The sequence below is a fragment of the Littorina saxatilis genome, linkage group LG7 (genome assembly GCF_037325665.1).
Source record: "Littorina saxatilis isolate snail1 linkage group LG7, US_GU_Lsax_2.0, whole genome shotgun sequence".
NCBI classification, from domain to species: domain Eukaryota; kingdom Metazoa; phylum Mollusca; class Gastropoda; order Littorinimorpha; family Littorinidae; genus Littorina; species Littorina saxatilis.
Genome location: NC_090251.1, coordinates 51,592,885 through 51,614,207, shown reverse-complemented (window position 1 = coordinate 51,614,207; position 21,323 = coordinate 51,592,885). Strand labels below are relative to the sequence as shown.

At 39.7% G+C, this 21,323-nt stretch overlaps 1 protein-coding gene and 1 long non-coding RNA gene across 2 annotated transcripts in view; one reads left to right on the top strand and one right to left on the bottom strand.

Annotated features, from left to right (window-relative positions):
• Positions 1-21,323, bottom strand: part of LOC138971784 (twitchin-like) — a 307,593-nt gene that overhangs the window by 274,026 nt on the left and 12,244 nt on the right. The gene's annotated exons all lie outside the window — the stretch shown is intronic.
• On the top strand, positions 12,097-16,542 carry LOC138971769 (uncharacterized). Its single transcript, XR_011457363.1, has 2 exons — positions 12,097-14,161; positions 14,442-16,542. It is a non-coding gene; the product is annotated as an uncharacterized lncRNA (long non-coding RNA).

Below are 21,323 nucleotides of genomic sequence, written 5' to 3'. Positions count from 1 at the left end.
AAATGATAAACCACCAACTGCTGCTGCGACACCGCCTAGGATTAGAGAAACTGGAGTCCCTACTCCGGTAGCTAACAGAATTGTTCCCGTTACACCTGCAGCTGATGCAAGGATAGTAGAACCAGTGCTGGCATTAGAAAGGCTGTTGTAAGTTGTTGAGTACTTACGTCTAGCGCGAGAATATTTTTCTAATTCATCTTCTAGTTGTTTTTGTATATTACTAATGTGTGCCAGTCTGAATTGTTGACTTTCTGCTGCACTTTCATCAATATTAGGATAAAGCTTCACACTGCTAGTCATCTTTTTAATGCAAAATATAAAATATTTATCTTAATTCTCACTGGCCAGTGTTTCTGCTAAGCTTTGAAGCTGTTCATTGCTTAACACCTTATCTGTATAGTAGAAAGCAATCAAATCAAGATAAGTAAGATTAATACTTCTTATTTCTGTTAAATTATTTATATCTGCGTTAACAACAACATTTTGGTTTGACGTCTGTTTTTTTTATTGTGTTAGAATCCTTTTGAACAGCAATAAATACTCTGACTTCTTCAACATTTAATGGTCTCCAGTTGAGATTTATTCCTCTCATTAGAACAGTGTTTGTGGTTTCTTCCCTTTTCCTGACAACTATATCAAATATCATAGTTGCATTCTGCCCTATTGGAAGCTTGGGTATAAAATCGACAATGGTGTCAGCGTCCTTTTCAACACTTTGTTTTCTGTGAATGAGATAGTTGTTCTTATGGAAAGGTTTAACTGCAACTTCTCCCCTGCTGTTAATCGCAGGAACAAGGCTAACAATTAGTGGTTTAGCATTGATTGACTTACGGAATGTGTCGTCTTTTCCAACAAGAGTGTATGGACTCACAAATTCAAACTTCATTTCCCAGTCAATCTTTTTCATAACAGGACTAAGTACCCATTTTTTATTCTGATGTTTCCACATGTAGAATGTGTCATCGACAATTGGATCAGGTACATTAACATCACGGATTTGACCTAGTTTGAGGAATCTTGGTTTCTTTTCATCGTCGATTTCCTTTCTCTTGTAATAACCGGTGTCTGTAAACTCGAATGCATACACTGCACCAACTTCAGCATTGCTCTCAAAGTCGATAGCGTCTGCTAAATCTTTCAACTCTATAGTTGAACATGCAACAGGATAAGCTATTGTAGGTCCACTCGACATTTTAATACTCAATATTTTATGGAACTATTTCCAATGTAATGTTAAACAAACAATCAACTGGTTGTCCACTTTGATTTTTCAGATCAATGTGTAGGAATTCATGACACCCTTCCTCCAAGTCCTTGAACTGAAGTGTCTTAAATGTTGGCACGTGCATTTTACAAAAAGAGGCATCACTCGGTGGAAGAATCCTAAGCAGATCAGAACGCTGATCATTAAACAGATTATAGGATGTGTTAAGCTCTCTCATGTGAACAAACAGTACACTGTTAACATCCATGTCAATGGGACGTGTTCCCTTGTATATTTTTGTAATTCCAAGCATATCAAGGAGTTTGGTTGGAAACTCAACGTTTACTTCTCTAGTTTTGGGCATAGTAAGAGTAGCAATGAGACTTGCATGATTTAAACTCGCTGTAATACCTACTGGAGCAAACAATTCTTTCTCTAAAGTGCAGAAGTCATAGTAACCATCTTCTACAGAATGTGTTTTACCATTAATTCTAACCCAGTTGTTAGCCTTTTTTTTACTGATATTATACCAAGTAACCTTGTACATAATTTCATGCAGTGCAACTTTCATTCCTCCATTTTGATTGTTGATAGGGTTTGCAAGTTTAACTGGCACACTAGTCTTCACATTTGTTAGTGTGATAAACATTTTTTATTCAACAACAAAAATGATTCAGTATAAATTCAACAAAGACGTTAAATACAAAACTGGACCATATTACAATCCAAAGACTATTTCTTTCCATGAGTTGGACTTTGCTGTAACAGAAACAGAATCCATTCGCGTTAAAGTGCCTGACCCATTCCATTCTTACCTAAATCCCCCAATCAAAAATGATAGTGTTCCAAAGATGTGGAACTCTCACCCAATTCAGTTCTATCAGAATCAGTTAAACTTTGCAATATTCTGTGCAACCACAGGATGTGGAGTGTCCTATGCAGACCACATGAATAATTCAAACTTACTGACAAAGTGTGTGTACACATTTCACGTTTACTATCAGTGCAGGAGAATCTTGTCTGAACTTCAGGCACCAATGCCGCATGAAAAGAGCTGGAACCCATTCAACAATAGGATAAACATGAAAGTGTATGAGCGTCTCTGCAATGAATTCAATATAGATTTTAAGACCGACTTTAGGCAAAAGCAAGACAAAAACCATGGCATGGGAACACTATATTTATGGGGTGTCCACAGGAGGTATAATTTTGATTACTGGCCAGGTCATACATCTTTTTCTTCAAATGTGCAGGTACAGTTAGGATCAATAGAACAAGAGCACCACAATGCATGGACTACTTTTATATTAGACACCGGCAAAGGTTTCACTGGATCAGGTGTTGAAAGGATCAATGAATCTATCCGAACATATACGTGGTGCTTGCTAGGCTCGCAGGCACAGACACGATCAAACATAATGAGAACAAGCACAGGGTTTGATGCACAGAAACAGTTGTTATCAAATTTAGAAGATGTCATAAACTCTGCAGTTGATCTGCCTTCCAGCATCAAAAGGTATCAAGACTCTCTCCGTTATGCAAAATCAAAAGTTGACTTTGCTGTTGGTAACTGCCTTTACATGTTACCTTCTGATCTCCAGCTGCAGATTGGAACAATAACAAATTATAACAATGAAATCATTATTGCTAGTGACACCCAGCCGCTTGGAAAGGGTGAAGAACTGAATTCAGAAATCAGAACGATGCTACAGCCATATCACAATGAACAGAAACAAAGCGTGACAAGTGAAGATCACGCTGCAGGTGAAGATCATTCTGTCACTAGTGATGATCAAGCTGTTAGTATTAGTGATGATCATGAATCGCAGAAGACTGCTCTAGTAATTGGTGGAGTGGGTGTAGGCTTACTTTTGCTTTATTCTCGTTAGCAGAACACCTGCAATTAAAACTATTAGAGTCCAGAGATGTTCAGCCATGAAACCAACAACTTTACCTGCAAAAGATAACAGCCAGCTAACAATTGAACCAATGATTCCTGGAAGTGCATCCAAAGCTTTTGCTGCTAGTTTCTTTAATAGTTCTGCAATGTGTTTGAGTTGTTTCTTTACCCATCCCGGGTCAGATGGAGGTGAAGGTGAAGGTGGAGGTGGAGGTGTGACAGTGCCACCTGTGAGTGTTAACACTAATGTGCTTATTGCAAATCCTAACGCAGTTAATATACTAGCTATTGTGATTCCCTGCTCTCTGAAAAGCGTTCTAATTCTTTCAGCAAGAGTTGTGTCTTCGTAAAGGATTCTTTGAATTGTATTTTTTATTCTGCTGACCTGTGTTCTCAGTTGTTCTCTATTGTTACTTAGAACTTCTAACCTTATGGCTTTCTCCTCCTGCAAATCTTTTAAACGCTTAGAAATTCTGTTTTTTACTTCTTGTTCTAGGTTCAAATCATCAGCATCAGCAAGTTTTTGTTTCTCTTTGTTTATATCTTCATCCAGCTGACCTAGTTTTGACAGATTATTTGCTATTTCACCTCTGATGGTTTGTAGTGATTGATTAAGGGCTTCTATTTCTCTCATAGGTAATAGTTCATGTGGAGTCTTCAGTGAAGTTTCCTCAGAAAAAGAAGTCTCTATCTCTTGTATAAGTTGATCAGCCTCATCTGCAAGTTTATTAAGATCTTGCAATGGAACAGATTCTATTTGAGTAGCAGTTGGTAGTCCTAGTTCTGCTTGTTGAAGTAAGGAAACAACATGGGAAGATGATGACCGTGTGCTAGGCACAATATCTAATTGCCTAAGTCGATTAGCAGTAAGTTTTTGTTTTAGTGAAACTTTTGATAGAAACTTAGCAGGATTAGATTTATATGTAAGTTGGACTTTTTCTCCTTTATCGCTAGTTGTATATAAATGATTTGCTTCCATTTTGAACTGGTTTGGATCTAAAACATCAGGTTCTTCTCCTAAACTTTTGTAGAAATCTCTAACTTTACCTTCCAGAAGTTCATGTCGTGCCACCTCATAATGCAGTGAATGATGGTAGGGAACCAAAGGGATTGCTTCGCTCATGTCGTCCGCTGGCTCAAATAAATCTTCAAATCCACCTTCTGCCATTTGTAACTTATTTTTTATTTTGAAAATAAAAAAAGATGGCACAATCGTTCGGTTCTGTTCTTGATCCTTACAGAAGGCTGAAAGAACCTCTCGGGGTAAAAGGAATAAGGCAAACAGTTATAGTTACAAATAATCCTTCTACTATTGATCAGAATGAAATACTTACTGTTAGGTTTCCTAATCTGGGTAAGAACGATGTTATTGTACCAGGCACTGTAAGACTATCATTCAAATTAGAATTAGAATCTGGCTCAGATGAAAATAGGACTTTGGCTTATAATGTAGGAAGAGCAATTGTGAGGAAGATTACTGTCAAACTGGAAGGGCGGGAAGTGATGTCATTGAATAATGCAGATGTATTTTTAGTTTATGCAGATAATTGGTTAACTGACAATGAAAAGAAAAACAGAGTGTTTCAAGGGATTCAGTCAGACAATGGGATAAAAGTTAGAATAGGAGCAGGAGATAAAGCTGACAACAAAAAAGATAACGCTGTCAATGTTGCTTTTGGAAACAAATTTTGTATTCCACTTGACTTTGAACTCATAAATTCACATCCTCCCTTCTATCAAGGAGCATTGCGTGACAGGCTGTCATACGACCTGACTTTCAATAGTTATGATCGTGTTATGCTTTCACAAGACCCGGAAGCAAAGTATAAGGTGTCTGGAATTTCTTTAGAGTTTGATGTTGTAAACCATCCCGAACTGGCTAGACTTATAGAAAATCAGTACAGTTCTAAGCTGCCTATCTATTATGAAAGAGTGTTGAATCACAGTACACTTTCAAAAAGCCAGGCTGATCCAATCTGGAACATTAACTTGAATACACCAGCTAGGTCAATGAAGGGAATACTTATGTTGTTTGAGGAACCAAAAGATTCATATGAAAGGCAAATAGAAAAGTTTTACAATCCACTAATCAATAGAGTATATTGCACAATTGAAGGGCAGCCAAACCAAATATTTGCATCTGGCATGCTGCCATACCAACACTATGATGAAGCAAGAAAGTACTTTACTGGAGGAAGATTGAAAGACCCAACATCTGATCTTGTGGCTAAAGATCTACATTTACACGGTGTTGGCGTAGAAGATTTCTTGACAAATAAATATGCGTTATGGCTGGATCTCAGAACAACTGACGACAACAAACTGCATGGAAGTGGAAGGCGAATTGAAAACGGATCAGAAGGAATCACAATACAAATTGAAAAGGAAGTAGGGAGTAGTAGTAAATCAGTTAAGATCTACGTGTTTGTTGTGTCAGATGCGCAGTTAAACATCTCTGAAAGCAGATTACAGGATATTGTTTATTGAACGTGTTAAAATGAAGTATCTAGATTTTCTTCCAAAAGATCCACACTGTTCTTTGATTTGTGGGGCAACAGGTTGCGGCAAAACAAGATATGTTTTGGATTTATTACAAACTGTTTACATAAATCACTTTGAACACATAGTCATATTCTGTCCAACCATAAAGCATAACAGAACATACAAGGAGAGAAAATTCATATGGTCTGATCAAAATATATTTATTGTAAATCCTTCTGATCGTCTAAATGTTTGCTTGGAGCATTATTTCGATCTTTTTCAGAACACGCCAACACTGTTTATTATTGATGACTGTGCAGCAGAACGTGACATTGTTAGAAAGAAAAGTGCACTAGCAAAGCTTGCATTCAGTGGACGACATGCATTAATATCAGTTTGGATATTAACACAAAAATACAATGCAGTTCTGAAAGACTTTAGAGAGCAACTCAAAACAATAACATTGTTCTATTCAAAGGACCGTGACAGTTTTGAAGAGTGTCTTCGAGAAAATGATGTCATTGAAAACAAACAGGAGAGAGAAAGAATAAAGAATAATCTGAAATCTTCTAAGCACTCGAAACTGGTTTTAAAAACTGATCAACCAGTTCAGTATGTATGTTTGTAGAAATCCTTGCTAAGTTCTTGTCAAGTTCTTACTCAAGTTCTTGACAAGTTCTTACTCAAGTTCTTGTCAAGTTCTTGTCAAGTTCTTACTAAGTTCTTACCCAAGTTCTTACTCAAGTTCTTGTTAAGTTCCTACCTAAGTTCTTACTCAAGTTCCTACCTAAGTTCTTGTTAAGTTCCTACCTAAGTTCTTACTCAAGTTTAATTACTAGATTTTAATTTTATTCTGCATCAAAATAAAATGAACTGTGATGAATTGCTGATGCAGACTGCTACAGATATTGAAATCTGTGACAGTAGGACTATACCTGATAAAAAAGAAAGATTGTATTCACTTGCTGTTTGTGGAAAAACAAAACACTACCTTGGGCAGCAGTTAACTGTGGAAGAAGTACAACATCTTTCCTCAGAAGATATAGAAAAGTATCATGGACGGTATGAATCAGTGCTTGGTTCTAAGATGGTTAGAAGTATTGGACAGACTGTTATAGGTTTGTACACAAAGATTTTTGGACATTTTACACCTCTCGACTCGGAGGAAGACTTAACACATGATCTAACTCATGACCCTGTTGTTTCCAAGTCCCTCGAATCTCTTGCCTGTGGCCTGTATTATCGATTTGGTGCTTTATTAGTACCATTTGTTGCTGGATTAATTACTTTCAAACACATTAATTTTCAGAATAAAAAAGATGACAGATCAGTTGAAGCAGACAGTGGAGCAGACGAAAATACCAGAAGTGAACACAGTGACAAAGAAACCTGGTAGAGTAGAAGCAGGAAAAAAACTAGCCGAATGGAACAGACAAAAAAAGTTAAATCAAAAGGCAAAGCAGAACATTATGTCTGAAGTTGAGCAGACACCAAACATTCCTGAAGTGACTAAGGTCACACAAACTGATCAAGAATTAAAATCTTCATTTCTATCATACAGAAAAGTAGCTGTAGCAGCTGTTGTTGGAGGAGGTGGATACTTGCTTTACAAACTTTGGCAAGGCAAATATAAAGTGTCAGAAACACCAAAATCAGAAACACCAAAATCAGAAACACCAAAACCAACAAACAAAGCAGTACAAACAATAACAAAGCCCACAGTAGTACCTGCAGTGGATTCATTTCATATGGAATAATTTTAATATTTTAATTTTGATAACATAAAAATGAGTTCTGAAAAGACAATAGTTAATCTAGTTTATCACGCTGCAGTGATTGGAGGCTTGAGTGTAGGTTACACAATGCTGGGTAAAAGTCTCCTCAGAATGAAACCAGCCGACTTGGGAAAGTTAGACTTCGAAGACGGTGCTAAACTAATTGGTGTTGTGACAGCTTCCTTTGCAACAAAAGACTTCCTGGTGAAGCAAGGAATTATTCCAGAAAATATAAACATGTAAGACAATAAAATGGCTAGCTTGGTTATGATGGTGGGAGGTGCGATTGTAAATGCGCTTGCATTTTCTGGCAGCAACTATTTGTTTTCTAAACTGCAAAATGGTGAAGAGAGGGAAAGGCACAACAAAGCCATGGAACAACTGGCGAAAGCACAGGATGAATACGAGAAGAAACGAATTGCGCAGTTAGACTTTATGAATGATAAACTCAGGCAGCAAGGACATGCAAACAAAACCTTTGCCAATGTTGATGCAGCCATTCAAGAATACTATCTTGTAACTAGAAAGAAAATGAAGACAAGTGCTCCTCCAAAACTGGGTGACTTTTATCAGCCTTCAGAAGAGCAGAAGGTGGGAGAGATTGTTTTCATTGTTATTGGTATGGCTGTTGTTTACTTTATTGCGCGTGCTGTGAAATCTTAATATTCTGTCATTTAAAAAACCATGAGTGATGCTTTGTTATCTAAAATATATTATTCCCCAAAAGGATACTGGAAAGGAAGAACTGCTATTGACAAGCTCAGTGCCGCAGCAGGTGTTTCTCAAGATACAGCAAAGAAATGGTTGTCAAAGCAGGCAGTTTGGCAGATCTATTTACCTGCACCAAGAAAAATTACACGACCACACTTTGTTAACATTAAACCGAATGACACTCATCAAATAGACCTGCTGTATTTACCGCATGACACAGTCAGAAGGAAGAAATATAAGTATGCACTGACTGTAGTTGATGTTGCAACAAGATACAAAGATGCTGAACCGTTGACAGAGAAAAGTGCTATAGCTACAGCTGTTGCCCTGCAAGAAATTTACAGACGTGGACCACTAAAGTATCCCAGAATGATTCAGTGCGATGATGGTAAGGAGTTTAAAGGAGCTGTCAACCAGCTTCTGTTAAAACATCATGTTACAGTGAAGAGAGGTATTCCAGGAAACCACAGGTCACAGGCTATTGTTGAGAGCTTTAACAAACAGTTGGCAGAAAAACTGTTTTCATATCAGTACCATCAGGAATTTTTGGACACAGAAAGTAAATTGCGTAACACTGAATGGGTCAAAAGATTACCATCAGTACTTAGAGCAATGAATCTGGAGGTATTTAAAGCTACAGGGTTAAGACCAGTTGATGCAATCAAACAGAAAACAATACCTGTTGCTCCAAAGTCAACAACACCAGTGGCATTACTACCTTTCAATCAGAAAGTCAGATATTTATATGCACCCGGTGAAGCTGAGGGTGACAGCAGGAAGCGTGCAACGGATCCAATCTGGAGTATTGACATTCATGAAATCAAGAGAGTAGTAGAGACAAATCCACCTATATATTACTTGAGAGAACCAGCACCGCAAAGAGCCTTTGTAAAAGAGGAATTACAATTAGTTCCACGTGGTACAAATGTTAAATGATTTTTTATTTCAGATTTTATAGTGTTAACAAAAATGGAAGCTCTGAGAAAGAATTCTAAGCAACTTCATTTTTTTAATTTATATTTTTATTTTGAGTTATAAAATCAAACTCACAGCGATGGAAGACTCTGTATTAGAATCTTTATCGACAGTATTTGACACCGTTGAATTACAAGTAACGGATCCTCAAAATGTGCAGTCCAGTGTGCAAGACGCCATTGAACAAATTCCAAACAATTTGTTGATTGAACCTCCAGTAAAAGTGCAGATAGTCAGTTTAATAAAATACAAAACAATCAGTGATGAGGTGCTAGAAGTTCATGTTTCAACCAGACAACTAGCACTTAATTCTATGGCAGAATTGAATGGAAACTGGGCAGATGAAATGATGAAACGGTTTGAGCAAGCTGCAGAGGATGCAAAGATGAAAGGATCCGGATGGTCAGAAGGTGAAATTATAAAAATAGAATTGAAGCTAAGTAAATTTGCCCCCATCAGAGGTAGAAGTTACATACCTTTACCTCCTGCTCTTGTCAAAAAACGTGCTGTGCTGAACATAAAGAATGATGATGACAAATGTTTTATGTGGTGTGTTCTGGCAAGACTGTACAGTGTAAAGAAAAATGCAGAAAGAGTGTCTAACTATCATGCATACAGAAATAAACTAAACTTTACTGGTATTGAATTTCCTGTCAGCATTACAAGCATTGACAAATTTGAACAGCAAAACAAACCCATCACCGTAAATGTTTACACGTGGGATGAGGAAGATGAACTGAAACCAGTCAGAATATCAAAGAACTCACCAACGATTGGTGATTGTGATACTAACCATGTTGACATGTTACTAATGACTGATGGTGTAAAATATCATTACACTTTGATTCGTACAATGAGTAGACTGATGGCGAGCACAAGCAATCACAATAGTAAACAAGACTTTTGTAGGCGATGTCTCTTGCGTATTCCATCAATTCATGCAGCACTTATACACAAGCAACATTGTAAGAGCGTTGATGATGCGGTTGTGAAGTTAACAACACCACCGCCAGACAGCAAAGTGTATTTTAAGAATGTATGCAAACTACAGAAAAGTCCTTATGTTGTTTATGCTGACTTTGAATCTATCATTGTGCCATATGAAGGACCTTTACCAAAAGACCTACCTAAAACAGTAACTCTAAGTAATCATCAAGTCTGTTCATATGCATTTATTGTTGTTAGTTCAGATGGTAAACATTCTAAACCGCAATTGTACAGAGGACCTAATGCAGCAAAGAACTTCTTACAGCAAATGAACCAAGTGCGAAATGACTGCTCCAAACAACTGAATCTTTCAGACATTGTTATGAAACCTGAAGACCAAGAACAGTTTAACTCTACCACACAGTGTTGGATATGCGAACAAAGTCTAACACCAAACACAGACAATCCAATAGTAAGAGATCATGATCATGTAAGTGGGCAGTTCCGAGGAGCAGCACACAGCAAATGTAATCTACAATTAAAGTTTGATCCTAAGACTTGGAAGCTTCCAATCTTCTTCCATAACTTGCGCGGTTATGATTCACATCTGATCATGCAGGCAGTAACTGATGAATACAAAGCAAGATGCATTGCGCAGTCTTCAGAAAAGTACATGGCCTTTACTCTGAATAGTTTACACTTCTACGATTCTGCTCAACATCTGATGGGAACACTTGAGTCTTTATCTTCATCACTAACTGCTTTCCCAATCACATGTAAGTACTTTGACAGTGACTTAGTTAGAAAGGGAGTCTATCCATATGAATACATGGATTCGTGGGAGAGGTTTGATGAAGATGAGTTACCACCAAAGGATGCTTACTTCTCACGGCTGAAGGGTAAAGGTATAAGTGACGAAGACTATGAACACGCTAAGACTGCATGGAATAAATTAGGATGTAATACAATGGGTGATTATCATGATCAATATTTGTTGGCTGATGTTTGTTTACTTGCAGATATATTTGAGAATTACAGAAGAACATGTATGAAGCACTACAATCTAGATCCTTCACATTACATATCTGCACCAGGCATGAGCTGGGATGCATTTCTTAGATTTACAGGAGTAAAGATTGACTTGCTATCAGATCTACCTACACTTCAGATGATTGAAAATGGACTACGTGGAGGAATCAGTATGGCTTCACACAATTACTGCAAAGCCAACAACAAATACTTGGACGACTTTGATCCTATGAAACCTTCTAATTACATCATGTATCTAGATGCAAACAATTTGTATGGTTGGGCAATGTGTCAGACGCTTCCACTTCGGAACTTTAAGATCTATTCAGGACCATTTTCACAATGTGTTGTGCTGACAATATTAAAAGCAGGCCCAGACAGTCGAAAGGGATGGATACTAGAAGTTGACTTAGACTATCCACTATCACTTCATGATCTACATAATGATTATCCTTTAGCGGCTGAGAGGTTAAAAGTAAACCCAAGAGAACCTCCAAAGCTGGTGCCCAATCTGTTTCACAAAAAGAAGTATGTGTGTCACTACAGACTGTTACAGTTTTACATTAGACATGGATTAATTTTGAAGGCTGTTCATCGTATAATTTTATTTGATCAAGAACAGTTTATGAAACCTTACATCATGAAAAACACAGAACTGAGAACCAAAGCCGCTGATGCATCAGAGAAAGACTTTTTTAAACTGATGAACAACAGTTGCTTTGGTAAGACAATGGAAAACCCACACAAGAGAAAGGATGTTAGACTTGTTACAAGAGAAAATGAGGCCATCAAGCTGACATCCAAACCACAGTATCAAGACTTTAAATACTTTCATGAACAGCTGTATGGTATCTTAATGAAAAAACTTGTAGTCAAGCTTGACAAACCAGTATTCATAGGCTTTACTGTGCTAGAGTTGTCAAAACTGTTGATGCTTGAGTTTTTGTATGATTATTTGAAACCAAGATATCCCAAATCGAGAGTACTTTACACAGACACAGATTCATTCTTACTTGACATTCCAGCGGATGACATTTACAAAGATCTAGAAGCTGAAAGTCCTGCAGTAAAAGGAAAAGATTCTTTTTATGACTGTTACGAAGCGGTTTACTCGTATTTTTGGTAATGTGTATTGTTGTAAATAGAATAGACTATAGCGATGGTCAGACATTGGAAAGGGCTATAGGCTGCATACCGTCGCGTTGACCGCAGTTGAACCTTGTGTAACTGACAAGGTTTTTCACGTGCAAGTAATGCAGGCGACAGCTCACTGGCAATGTCATAGCAAGAACGACTTTGTAAAATCAGTCGCCGTCAAGGAGCCAAGCTCGACTCATGTTTTTCGTAACACTTTAGCAGACGGGCTCCTGTTTTAGGTATCTGACTGAAGAAGGATGAAGACTGACGAACTTTCCCTATCAGCTTACATGATATCTTCCATTTTCATATTCATGCCAGGCCGGCGACTGTACTAAATGTTGGCTTTACACTCTTTTGAGGTATGTTTGAAACCGGTTATATTTTCATGTCATGTTGTCGTATGTGAGAAGAGTGACTGTTTCTGTGTTTAACGTTATTGTGTAGGCCTAAGCTATTGTGCTACACTGCTTAAACATGTGAGGGTTTTACGTAACGTTTTCTTGGCTTTAGAAAACAGGATATAACGTGTAAATAATTATATTGGCTCATGCAGCTTAATATGTTGGACGAGTGAGTATTTTTATTGTGCGAGTGAAAGAAACTAAAGACAAGTTGACTTATGGACTATAAACTTTACAGTGTTCCAACTGGGGGGTTTTCATCGCCGGAGGCTGAACTGAACCAGTCAACTGCGGCTTGATGTACATGACCATGGCATGGAGAGCTGGCAGGGTTCTACAGTTAGCCGCCGAGACGAACTGGAAGGATCAAGGACTACGTCAAGCAATGGTCGCGGTGTCGTGAGGACTGGTGCATCCTTGTCAGTCGTCTGAAGGACTTACAGCCATACCAACATCTTGAAAGCCGAAAGATGGCAGTAGGGTAACGTACAGTAGAATACCTATTCGTCTTACCTGTTAAGCTGCTTTGTTTGAGCCAAAAGGTGTCTGCGTCTTGGACTGTAGAGTTTCTTGCGGTGTTGTCGGCCTAGAGTACTGGTCGAAGCCCGGAAATGATTTTGTGATGTAAAAAGCTTTGTAAACAATAATAATTAGTCTTGGCAGTGTCAAGATCCATTTAACACCAGGTTTTTGCGTGTGTGAGTGAGTGTGCGCTTGTGCCTTGTAAGCTACGGTAGCGGACAACTATTCAGATTACATTCAAGTCTGTAAACAAATACTAAATTTATAGAGTTGTGTAGAGGCATTTATGATTGTCTAAAAACCGGGCTATACCACTCCATAACATCTGGCGCCCAATAAGGGACCATAACATCTGGCGCCCAATAGTGTTTGTTTGTTTGACCCTTTAGCAGTATTGTTTTCTATCTCAAGGCACGTGCGCTTACACGGGTGTGAATGATTGTTTTGTTTGTCCTGTTTATCCAGTAACATTTTCAGATTTGATTTGATTTTTGATTTGATGTGTTGACTGGCATATTCTTGCAAGGCTAAGGTCTTACTCGAGTTTCATTCATGATATTTTTTTTTAAACAGCTTCTGAACATGACGCCTGTATATAATTCTTTTGACTTTTTGGATAATCTCTGATCGAGATTCAGAAAATTTCATCGTTTTTTCAACAATTCATTTTCTTTTGAGGAAAGGGGGTGATGTTACGAAGCGGTTTACTCGTATTTTTGGTAATGTGTATTGTTGTAAATAGAATAGACTATAGCGATGGTCAGACATTGGAAAGGGCTATAGGCTGCATACCGTCGCGTTGACCGCAGTTGAACCTTGTGTAACTGACAAGGTTTTTCACGTGCAAGTAATGCAGGCGACAGCTCACTGGCAATGTCATAGCAAGAACGACTTTGTAAAATCAGTCGCCGTCAAGGAGCCAAGCTCGACTCATGTTTTTCGTAACACTTTAGCAGACGGGCTCCTGTTTTAGGTATCTGACTGAAGAAGGATGAAGACTGACGAACTTTCCCTATCAGCTTACATGATATCTTCCATTTTCATATTCATGCCAGGCCGGCGACTGTACTAAATGTTGGCTTTACACTCTTTTGAGGTATGTTTGAAACCGGTTATATTTTCATGTCATGTTGTCGTATGTGAGAAGAGTGACTGTTTCTGTGTTTAACGTTATTGTGTAGGCCTAAGCTATTGTGCTACACTGCTTAAACATGTGAGGGTTTTACGTAACGTTTTCTTGGCTTTAGAAAACAGGATATAACGTGTAAATAATTATATTGGCTCATGCAGCTTAATATGTTGGACGAGTGAGTATTTTTATTGTGCGAGTGAAAGAAACTAAAGACAAGTTGACTTATGGACTATAAACTTTACAGTGTTCCAACTGGGGGGTTTTCATCGCCGGAGGCTGAACTGAACCAGTCAACTGCGGCTTGGTGTACATGACCATGGCATGGAGAGCTGGCAGGGTTCTACAGTTAGCCGCCGAGACGAACTGGAAGGATCAAGGACTACGTCAAGCAATGGTCGCGGTGTCGTGAGGACTGGTGCATCCTTGTCAGTCGTCTGAAGGACTTACAGCCATACCAACATCTTGAAAGCCGAAAGATGGCAGTAGGGTAACGTACAGTAGAATACCTATTCGTCTTACCTGTTAAGCTGCTTTGTTTGAGCCAAAAGGTGTCTGCGTCTTGGACTGTAGAGTTTCTTGCGGTGTTGTCGGCCTAGAGTACTGGTCGAAGCCCGGAAATGATTTTGTGATGTAAAAAGCTTTGTAAACAATAATAATTAGTCTTGGCAGTGTCAAGATCCATTTAACACCAGGTTTTTGCGTGTGTGAGTGAGTGTGCGCTTGTGCCTTGTAAGCTACGGTAGCGGACAACTATTCAGATTACATTCAAGTCTGTAAACAAATACTAAATTTATAGAGTTGTGTAGAGGCATTTATGATTGTCTAAAAACCGGGCTATACCACTCCATAACAAATGGCGCCCAATAAGGGACCATAACATCTGGCGCCCAATAGTGTTTGTTTGTTTGACCCTTTAACAGTATTGTTTTCTATCTCAAGGCACGTGCGCTTACACGGGTGTGAATGATTGTTTTGTTTGTCCTGTTTATCCAGTAACATTTTCAGATTTGATTTGATTTTTGATTTGATGTGTTGACTGGCATATTCTTGCAAGGCCAAGGTCTTACTCGAGTTTCATTCGTGATATTTTTTTTAAACAGCTTCTAAACATGACGCCTGTATATAATTCTTTTGACTTTTTGGATAATCTCTGATCGAGATTCAGAAAATTTCATCGTTTTTTCAACAATTCATTTTCTTTTGAGGAAAGGGGGTGATGTTACGAAGCGGTTTACTCGTATTTTTGGTAATGTGTATTGTTGTAAATAGAATAGACTATAGCGATGGTCAGACATTGGAAAGGGCTATAGGCTGCATACCGTCGCGTTGACCGCAGTTGAACCTTGTGTAACTGACAAGGTTTTTCACGTGCAAGTAATGCAGGCGACAGCTCACTGGCAATGTCATAGCAAGAACGACTTTGTAAAATCAGTCGCCGTCAAGGAGCCAAGCTCGACTCATGTTTTTCGTAACACTTTAGCAGACGGGCTCCTGTTTTAGGTATCTGACTGAAGAAGGATGAAGACTGACGAACTTTCCCTATCAGCTTACATGATATCTTCCATTTTCATATTCATGCCAGGCCGGCGACTGTACTAAATGTTGGCTTTACACTCTTTTGAGGTATGTTTGAAACCGGTTATATTTTCATGTCATGTTGTCGTATGTGAGAAGAGTGACTGTTTCTGTGTTTAACGTTATTGTGTAGGCCTAAGCTATTGTGCTACACTGCTTAAACATGTGAGGGTTTTACGTAACGTTTTCTTGGCTTTAGAAAACAGGATATAACGTGTAAATAATTATATTGGCTCATGCAGCTTAATATGTTGGACGAGTGAGTATTTTTATTGTGCGAGTGAAAGAAACTAAAGACAAGTTGACTTATGGACTATAAACTTTACAGTGTTCCAACTGGGGGGTTTTCATCGCCGGAGGCTGAACTGAACCAGTCAACTGCGGCTTGATGTACATGACCATGGCATGGAGAGCTGGCAGGGTTCTACAGTTAGCCGCCGAGACGAACTGGAAGGATCAAGGACTACGTCAAGCAATGGTCGCGGTGTCGTGAGGACTGGTGCATCCTTGTCAGTCGTCTGAAGGACTTACAGCCATACCAACATCTTGAAAGCCGAAAGATGGCAGTAGGGTAACGTACAGTAGAATACCTATTCGTCTTACCTGTTAAGCTGCTTTGTTTGAGCCAAAAGGTGTCTGCGTCTTGGACTGTAGAGTTTCTTGCGGTGTTGTCGGCCTAGAGTACTGGTCGAAGCCCGGAAATGATTTTGTGATGTAAAAAGCTTTGTAAACAATAATAATTAGTCTTGGCAGTGTCAAGATCCATTTAACACCAGGTTTTTGCGTGTGTGAGTGAGTGTGCGCTTGTGCCTTGTAAGCTACGGTAGCGGACAACTATTCAGATTACATTCAAGTCTGTAAACAAATACTAAATTTATAGAGTTGTGTAGAGGCATTTATGATTGTCTAAAAACCGGGCTATACCACTCCATAACAATGACACTTGCGACTACCCTAAAGAATCACCATTGCACTCAAATGTTAACAAGAAGGTTATTGGAAAGATGAAAGATGAAATGAATGGGAAGATAATTAAGGAGTATGTTGGATTGCGTGCAAAGATGTACAGTGTTGCAAGTGAGAAAGGGGTGGTTAAAAAAGCAAAGGGTGTAAGCAAACAGGTTGTAAAGTCGAGCATATCGCATGATAACTACAAGGAAGCACTGTTTCAGAAGCGAGTGTTTCACCATGACAACCCTAAGATCAGTTCCGCGCTTCATCAGATCAACACAACTATTGTAAACAAGAAATCTTTAGATGCTAATGACACAAAGCGCGTTTATTCATCACCAGAATATTCTTATGCAATTGGACACTGGAGGACAAACGCGACTCCAAATAGTCTGAGTGTGTAATAAGAATTTTTGTCAATCGGGAAAACCCGCTATGACAGCTTTGTTTTGACTGCAGCGGGGAAGAGAACGTTGCTTGTGAAAGGGGAGTGTTTGTGAAAGGGGAGAAGGCTTTGTTGAGTTTCAAAGCAGCCACCAAGTACACTTATCAAAAGCTTGAATCAAATAAACAAGTCAATTGAATAAGTTAACACTCGGCGGCCGCCCGAAGGCAGCCTTTGAAGCGAAGCAGGGTGTTGACCTATTTTGGCGCAACTGCCAGTTGCGTGACCTGATTGCAGTGTTAGCTCTAACTCTTTTTTCCTACTCTTGTGATTGCTGTTGATGTATATTTGGAACCATTGACGTCACTTTCTCAGCCCAATCGCGAAGCAGGGTGTTGACCTATTTTGGCGCAACTGGCAGTTGCGTGACCTGATTGCAGTGTTAGCTCTAACTCTTTTTTCCTACTCTTGTGATTGCTGTTGATGTATATTTGGAACCATTGACGTCACTTTCTCAGCCCAATAAAGCCTGATATCCTCATTCTTTTCAAACATGGTTTTGAGTTCTTTTCTCATGTTGAAGACTTCATAAAAAGACATCCCAACTGTGCTGAATTTGGCTCTGTATGGAAATAGTAAACGGGCAATCTCCCTCAATCTCCGTGCATACGTAGAAGAAATTTTAACGTTTCTTTCCAACCAGCCATCCCAGGTCTCATTATGAATGCCTTGTTCTGCTTCATAAAACTTAAATGCGATTTCTAGAACCATTCCATATTGCAAATTGAAGCCCATTGAAGTTGCCTCCTGTCTTTGTATGTGTCTATATCCCTCAACTAACTTTTCAATGGCACTTGCTGATGATGTGATATCTTCCGGATTAAAAAAGAACACTTCCTTCCTAACTTTCATGCTTACATCAACAATTTTTGACTTTAAATATTCGTGGAGTTCATTGAACGTCATTGTTGTTTTGGTTTTCTTTGGTTTTCCTCCATACAAATCTGAAAGTTTCCGTTTTGGGCGTGAAGGAAATTTAGGTAGTTTTCCACTCTGAGATGGCCCTTCATTTTTCATTTGCGATAATACTTCAACAAAATTGTTGAGGTAACTGAGGTGCTCTTCAATAGTTAAAAACTGCTCAGAATTCCATTCACTCAATGATTCCGGTATATCCATAGTTGGTGAATGTAAAATTAAAGTTGATGACTGTGTTGAAAAATCTAATAGATTTTGATGAGCAACTTGTGATTCAAGAATTTCTCTCTCTAATTCTTCAGAAATGCTATCTTGAGACATAAATATTTAGCAAATATAGTGACAGTAAAAACACTTCTCTCACAGAAAACACAACTGCACGGCAGGCGAGTCCGGAATGAAATGGCAAAATCACTAGGCTATGTTACTATCAACACACAGTGGTGGGCGGAAGTGACGTAACTGTTGCTATCGCATAATTTAATCTTGTCTTGCCATTGGAGGAATATAGAAGACAAGCTTGCAGGCCTCGCAAAACACACGCTGGCTCAGTGTTTGTCTTTACCAGATCAATACGGTAGTGTTGGCGACGACGGGCAGATTGAATCAAAACACACGCTGGCTGTTTCAGTGGAGAGCGTGTAAAGTGGCTCAACCAGTTAATATTTCAATGGAAACTAAATTTAGCGTTGTATCAGAGAAAGGGAGAATGTACGTTCTGGGTTACTGATTCCGACAGACCCGGCATTGGTTCAAAACAACCTTACTTTACTGTATTTTTTTTTTGTATGGATTTATGCAGTATTTTTCTGATTTTGTCGCATGTTTCATTTTAGTAAAAGTTTAGTCCAGAAGCCTATTTTTGGTTAATATTTAGGGTCTGTCGGAATCGGTGAGCCAGAACGTACATTCCCCCTTTCTCTGATGGTTTGACTTGATAAAATCTGACATACGTTGCGGTGACGTATGGAAGGGTTTGCTACGTGAACACGTACCTAATCACCACACGCAGCGCGACCCGCATCAGAGATACGTGTCCTGGTAGGTGACGTAGCTAATAGGTGACGCAGTTTCTAAACCTCCTTAATAACATGAGTGAACGTTGGAGTCTAAGCCCATGAACGAAGAAGAAGAAGAAGAATGAGACAAGGAGAGAGAGAGAGAGAGAGAGAGAGAGAGAGAGAGAGAGAGAGAGAGAGAGAGAGTAAAACAACACACACACACACACACACACACACACACACACACACACACACACACACACACACACACATATCGTGTCTCAATGTAAAAACGGAAGACCTGCAAACAAAATCAAAAGAGATTGGCAGTGTTTCTGCTTAGTGTTGCAAGGGGCCTCGTGGGAGGTGTTGGCAGCGACACTGACGTCACATTCGGTTCGAGCCGACTGCACGTGCAATCACGTGACGCCAGTGAGGCATGACGGGAAGCAGAACTGGCGCGTGCTTCTTGGCGTCTGATTACCGATACCGTGGGCTGTTGTCGGTTAAAATCACTCGCCAGGCTTTGCCGTGCCAACCTGGCTCCGTCGCCGCATTCGGAACGGAACAAGCACTGTGGTGAAAACATGTGTACGAGTTTACCTGTTTCAGAAATGTATGTGTGTGTGTGTGTATGGGGTGCGGGGCTGGATTGGGTTTTGTGTGTGTCAGTGCCGGTGTGTGTGGTTGTGTGTGTTCGTGTGTGTGTGTGTGTTCGTGCGTGGTATTTTTTGTTGTAATTTGCCTATTCAGTTTGGGCTTCCCCAGCAGATTCTCCCTCTCTATGCCTGTTTTTTGGTTTTTTGGTTTGTTTTTTGTTTTGTTTTGTTATTTTAACATTTATAAAACGTATTTTCATTAGATTAGGGCGAGGACTGGATGTAAAAAAAAGCACCTGTTTGCTTATCCCATTACCCTCGTTAATAAAGAATTTCTCTTGTCTTGTCTCGTCTTGTCCCTCTCCTTGTCTATGTCTCTCTGTCCCTCTCTCTCTCTCTCTCTCTCTCTCTCTCTCTCTCTCTCTCTCTCTCTCTCTCTCTTCTCTCTCTCTCTCTCTCTCTCTCTTCTCTCTCTCTCTCTCTCTCTCTTCTCTCTCTCTCTCTCTCTCTCTCTCTCTTCTCTCTCTGTCTCTCTGTCCCTCTCTCTCTCTCTCTGTCTGTCTGTCTGTCTCTCTCTCTCTCTTCTCTCTCTCTCTGTCTGTCCTCTCTGTCTCTCTCTCTGTCTGTCTGTCTGTCTGTCTGGCTGTCTCTCTCTCTCTCTCTCTCTCTCTCTCTCTCTCTCTCTCACTCTCGCCCGATTTTTTTCTGGGGGATCAGCTTTCAACAAATGAGACCTCACCAGTCTCAAAACAGCTGAACTGAAACATGCTGATACAAGACAACCAAAGGGATTCCATGCCTGATTAGTTACATACCTGACCATCTTCAAAGCTCGCAAAGAAATATTATGCACCTGTAAACACGAGGTTTCTGCTGACCGATGCGGTCTCAGATAAGCTAGCCTGACCCATCCCCCCAGAAACTAATTGATCCGAGGATCTTTTTTCGCCCCTCACCGCCTGGGTATGAAAACATCAAACGCGTCTGTTGGCGCGAGCCTCAGTGACCGGTGACGAGGGAAGCGGGAAGGCCAACAAGATAAGGCATACGGCGTGAATATGCCGATAAAGGCATCCGGCACTTTTGACTTGCAGCGCCGTCGCTCAGCGCTAGGACTGAGCGGTTCGCCGCTGCCGCTGTTGCTGTTGCTGGTGTTATTGTTGCTGTTCCATCTTTCGTTGGTGGCTAATACAACTTTATCTGCAGTCTGATAAAACCCGCCACGCCTGTCGTTCTGTACACTGAAGCCGCACCGGAACGGATGAAAATCTGCACTGCCGCTCGGGAGACTGAATCAGTCGAGGTTGTACACACTTGGAGATGAGTGTGAAAAGGGCAAAAAAAGTATCATGAAAAACGTATAAAGTTAGAAAAAATGTCAAAACCTTCTGTGATTTTCTCATCCCTGGTTGAAAAGATGATGGTAATGATTGACACATGGCCATGGTGCTGTGTGCAGCTTCACAACAAACACAAAATGTGCAACTTTTCTTGCCCAAAGCGGCAAGCACCAGGAGGAGAGAACTCGGGGGAACTCCTCCAAAAGGCCGACAAAGCGCAGACTAGACATGTTTCTACAGCTTACTTACTAACTGTCCTTGCTGTAGCTTACTTCCTCACATTTTCAGTCGAAAGCC